This window comes from Nicotiana tabacum, chromosome 11 (assembly GCF_000715075.1).
Source record: "Nicotiana tabacum cultivar K326 chromosome 11, ASM71507v2, whole genome shotgun sequence".
In the NCBI taxonomy this organism is placed as follows: domain Eukaryota; kingdom Viridiplantae; phylum Streptophyta; class Magnoliopsida; order Solanales; family Solanaceae; genus Nicotiana; species Nicotiana tabacum.
The window spans coordinates 82828543-82834542 of NC_134090.1; positions in this window are offsets into that span (position 1 = coordinate 82828543).

The following is a 6000-nucleotide window of genomic DNA, read 5'->3' on the forward strand; positions in this document are numbered from 1 at the left end:
GACTACCTCCCTTACGACTCGTTTTGCCTTTTCCCGAAAGGAACCGCTGAGGATACCGATTTTCACTAAACTTGTGTTGGACTCCTTGAGACTGTTGCAGATAACACTGTTGGGGAATTATTTACTTACCTGTTGGGGATAAAATGTTATCAGTTGTGGATAACGCTGTCGAAGATAACACCGCTGGGGGATTTTGATTCCTTCAGAACTAGTGCTTCACTCTTCGAAAGGCTGTTGGGAATGATACTGGCCTTTTGCTTTTTTGAGCACAAGCTACATCCCTTTGTTCTGTCTGCTAGGGAACAACTTCCTCCATTGAAACTTATTATATTGGGGGAAACACTGGTTCAGAGACCACTTCCCTTGAGACTGGTGTTATCTTTATTCTTCCTCGAATGGGTACCTGACTTCCAGAAAATTTTCTAAATGAAAGGAAAATTTTCTGCCCCAGTTTGACAATATCCCTTGTGACATGCATTTCTGGCATCAATGCCATTTCCTTTACCTGTTTCAAATCAAACAAAATTTGTTAGTTTAAAACGTGGTGGTTGGTTGTGATACTCCTACTGGGATGGTTTTCCCTTTCTCCTTCCTTGCTGTGTGTTCCACAACTTGTTGGGGATGATATTATTTGCTGGGGATAATCCCTTTCTGCTGGGGATATCCTTCTTCTTTTGTGGCATAGCTCGGAAATTGGCATTTCCACGACCTTTTAGTCTCGCATGAATTTCCCAAATCATGCTCATTGCTCTCCTTGATTTGTCCACGGGCCTTGGCCTTGAGGTTTATAACCTTTGATTTCGGCAAGGGTATCCCTCTTGACACTCGTCAATCCTTTTGTCAATTCCCTTTTGCTGGGGATATCTTTTTTTTTTTTTTTTTTTGACACTAGCCTCGCGCTTGTTCCTTGCTGACTATACCATTTGGATGTACTAGTCAGATCTCATCTTGCATGATTGGAAAGCTGATGGCCTATTTTGAAGTCAATTCTCGCTTGTTCTGACCAGACAGACTCTACTGGTGAATTTTTCTATGAAAGGAAAAGATAAAAGGGAACAGAATAAAAAGACAAAGGCAAAAGATGACTCTTTAACAAAAGAAACTATAAATAAAAACCTATTAAACGCAGATACCGACTCTAATGGTCATGACATGCACATGTGGCCTATCCTCTGCCATCTTTCAAGACCTTCAATTGGCAATTCCCCATTTGATTCTCAATCTTATTCGACTTGTAGTGACCGAAGGGTTTTCACTATCAAGCCTTTCTCATTTTGGTTTTTCTCAGCTTTCATTGCCTTATGGTGTCCGTGAAGATTTTCACCGATAAGACTCTGTCATTTATATCACTTTCCAGCTGGGGATTTGGAGTGTTGCCGGTATGACTCTCTCTGCTGGAGATTAGAGTCCTTTCTGCTGTGGAACAGAGTGTTATGTTCACCGGTAAGACTCTCATTTGTCTGACTTGGCATCTTTTGAAGACTGATCAGAAGGTCTTTCTTTGGACCGTAATGTGGGTTTTTGGACAGGCTATAAAGAAAGGGTATTAAAGGCTCAAAAACAAAATAAATTTGGGGTTTTAAAATTACAACCTTCGGAACCAATTTTGCTTACCACAAGCGCAACCCTTGTCCCAGTTTCTTGCTTGGGGATTATTTACTTATTTTTTATTATTTTTATTACACCATGACCGAGCCGTGAGGCGCCTACGTATCCTCTTTGAGGAATCAGGTCGAACGTAGTTCCCAATTCCTCTGTTTTCATTTGACTTTTTTTTTGTTATCATTTTTTCTCTTCTTCTTTTTTTTTTCGTTTTTTTTTGATTTTTTTTTCTTTACCTTCCAGGCTCGTATTTCCTAGTCGTTGTTATTGATTCCGAACGAGGGGTATGAAAGAAAATAAATAAGGCTCAAAAGGGGGGTAACGAAGGATAAAGTGTTTAGATAGCAGAACAAAATGCCTTCGTAATTCCAGTCTTCAAAACATGCCAAGTGCAAACAACACAATTGATCATAGATTTATAGTCTCTTCCGATGGTGCTGGACTTGACAATTATGTTAAACACTTGCTTTTTCATTTGTCATTTCTAAAGCACCGTTGGGCGACACTCTCACTCTCATGAACGACCCTCATGCCAATTTGGCGAATCTTGCATTTAACGATTTTCTTTATGTTTTACTTGCCCCAGTTCCACATGACTCGGGCTTCAAATAATCTCAAACCGTTCTTATTTCCTTTAAATGTTCTGATTGCCTTTCCGGGGTTTTATGATTAACTTTAAAGACTAGGCCCAAACTGTGTGCGCATGTCATGTTACTAGAATCGGCGCTGAACAAAATGATAAAAGGATCAAACAAAAAGATGAATGGAAATAATAAAAGACCGGATTTTGTATTAGACTACCGGTGAAATGGTTTGAATAACAAAACAATAAAAAACAAACCATAATAAAATCCTAAAACAACCTGGACAAAACTTAAACAAACCACTATGACAAAAATGGAAAAATAAAAAGGTTTGACACAAGACAATATTCAGATTACATCCCTAAGAATAATCCGGACAACAGAAATGACCACAAAATAAGCCACCACAAGCTTCTCTCTTGCTAACCAAGGAACGGAGCGTCCTCCCACTTTATCAAAATTGGCATCTTAGCCACTGAGCTTCGCATCAGTATTGTCCAGACCATTGCCAACTTCAATATCATCAACCTTAGTCAACAAGTCCCAATAGGATTCACGTGCTTCTGTTATCAAGCCTGATCCCCGCAAAGTGTGCTTTTGGGTCTTGTATTTCCGGCTTACCACAAACCAACCACCTAACTTTCTTTGTGATTCAAAGCGAAACAGGTTAGAATGGACTCCGTTGGTCCCCATTATTAATAACATCTTTTCCTTTTTTTTTTTTCATTTTCTTTTTCATTTTTTTTCGATTTTTTTTTCATTTTTTCTTTTCATTTTTTTCGATTTTTTTTTTCATTTTTTCTCATTTTTTTGTTGTGGTCGAATCTTATGGAGATTGCCTACGTATCATGACCCCGCATGAATCAGACCGAGCGTAGTTCGTGACCAATAAAGATAAACAATACTCAACATTTTTTTTAATTTTCATATTAAAACAAACTGGGTTTCAAAGGTTTAAAGATGACCTACAAACTTGAAAATCAAACAACCCGCATATTCTAATCAAAAGATTTACAAACTCAAAAACAAACGGCCAGCTTCCTTTCCCCGTTTGTCAAATGCAACCAAACGGCTATTTTTGCAAATGTGGCCCCTTCCAATTCTCACATGAATTTTGAGGTCGGGGAGAATTATTTTATGACACTTTACCAACTTGTCCATTCTTTTACGAAAATAGCCTTTCGACAACTGAAAGATACTCTAAGTCTATTTCGGCAAGAACGGTTTAAGACGCGGCCGAAGCTGGCTCGGCTTATTTTGACCAAAAAAAATTCAAATGGTATTCACCTAACCGCTGACTCTTTGTTTTTTTTTCAAATTACAATGAAAACGTGGTGTTGCAAACACAACCCTTCAGCGCCTCGGGGACGAAGATTTTTAAGGCTGTGTGGGTCACCTGGACCAAAATCCTAAACATGACCCAAAAGGTGGTTGTTTATGCAAAGTCAGCCTTCCGGCGTCCTTTTTGGGAACATTCAGCTATGTCTTGACAAAACAGCGTCACCCGACTTCTTTATGACAAAATTAAAATATTTGACATATTTTTTTTGGCTATTTTTAGCAAAAGGGGAGGCTGGACACCGTCCGACTTATTTATGACCAAATTAAAATTTTGACACGTTTTTTATTTATTTATTGGTTTTTGGCTATTTTAGCAAAAAGGGGGTTGGACCCGATGAGGGTTGCCTACGTATCTCACATCCGGTGAGAATCAAACCCTCGTAGTTCGGGTAAATTAACCGAACTATTTTAAAACATGACTCTTTTCCATTTTTATTTTTTCCTGGCAAGACAATCTATTTTCCTTTTCTATTTTTTGAAAAAGACAAAATAACGATTTTTTTTCCATTTTCAACAAACAATAAAACAATCTATTTTTCCAAAAATAAAAGACTCTTTTTTTCTATATTTTTTAGTAAAACAAAATAAAATATTTTCCTTTTTTTTTCAAAATTTCGGCAGAGTTTCGCCAGTAATTGGTCATTGATTTTTTTCTAAAATAATCAATTAACTCCTTAACTGATATATTCTTTTTCCTCTTTTTTTCCTTCAATTTTCCAACATTCCCGAGATTCAGAAACCGGTCAACATGAAAGTTCGAAACAAATATATGTACAGAGCAAGTAGGATGCATCAGAATGGTCTTTTCATTTCAGGTTGCTAGTCCTAGACGGACCCAACCTCTGTGTTGAGTCCCCTAAGTCAAATGCAACGTGATGCAAATAAGCGTTCCTACTAGTGATCCGGCATGAGGTTTCGTTATACTAGGTTTATAACCTGGGTATATGTTCTAGACTGTGTACCCGAGCGGACAACTCGAGTCGAGGAGGGGGCAACTTACCGGGAACCAAAAGGCCATCCGGCTTCGTAACTTATCCGTCCTCTTTCTTATTTCAGGTATTGACACTAACAGAATAAGGAGCCTCGACCAGCGAGCTTCTCCCCGGAGGTAAGAAGAGAAGGGTTTCGGCACAATTTATATACAGTTCAGATAATATCAAAGCGGTAAAAGACAACATTTAGTATGTTATGTCAGAACATGCAATATATATCAGATAATAAAGCCAAATATAACAATTATTCTAAGCTCGAATTCTTGAACCCTGAACCAGTGGTTCTGGGTTTAATTTCCCAGCAGAGGTTTGTTATACTAGGTTTATAACCTGGGTATACGTTCTAGACTGTGTACCCGAGCGGACAACTCGAGCCGAGGAGGGGGTTACGTACCGGGGACCCGCGAGATCGTCCGGCTTTGTAACTTGTCCGACCTCTTTCTTATTTCAGGCATTGACACTAACAGAATAGGGAGTCTCGTCCAGCGAGCTTCTCCCCGGAGGTAAGAAGAGAAAGGTTTCGGCACAGTTCATATGTACAGTTCAAATAATATCAAAGCGGTAAAAGCAGCATTTAGCACATTAGGCTCAAATATGTAAAAATCAGATAAAACCAAATATAACAATTTATCTAAGCTCGAATTCTAACCCTGAACCAGTGGTTCTGGGTCCAGGAAGTATTCCCCAGCAGAGTCGCCAGAGCTGTCACACCTCCTTTTTCCGCCCCCGCGAGGGGTGCAAGGGAGTTTTTTCCAATTAAAGGACAATCGAAACGGGATTTATTTATTTATTTCAGAGTCGCCACTTGGGAGATGTAGGGTGTTCCAAGTCACCAATTTTAATCCCGAATCGAGGAAAAGAATGACTCTATATTACAGTCTGCGCAGCAGAAATCCGGGTAAGGAATTCTGTTAACCCGGGAGAAGGTGTTAGGCATTCCCGAGTTCCGTGGTTATAGCACGGTCGCTCAATTGTCATATTTGGCTTAAATATCTGATTTTTATACAATTATGAACTCATGTGCAAATTTTATCTTTTTACCGCTTTTATCATTATATTTTTTTTAAAAAAAAAATGTGAACATCGTTTAAAAACATGTCTTTGGATTGCGTCATATAAAATGCACCCGCGATCCAGAACGTATTTTTATTCAATGTTTTGGGATTTGGATTTGGGTCACATGAAATGCACACCCGAATTTAAGAAAGTAAGCTTATTAAAATGTGCGCCTAAAGCAATTAGCATGTTATTATTTCTGGGTAAGGCCGTGGAATTTTGCTAAACGGCTCATCCCAAAGTCTAATTAATTTTAATTAAACATTTTATGAGGGCCCCGTAATCTATACATTTTATTAAGCGAGGCTCGTCTCATTTTATTTTCAAAAGGACAGTCCTAAAATACCTACATTTTTCTATTGAAATTTGTCTCTACAAAATAAAAGAAAAAATATCTTAATTTATTTACATGCTTGAGTTGTTAT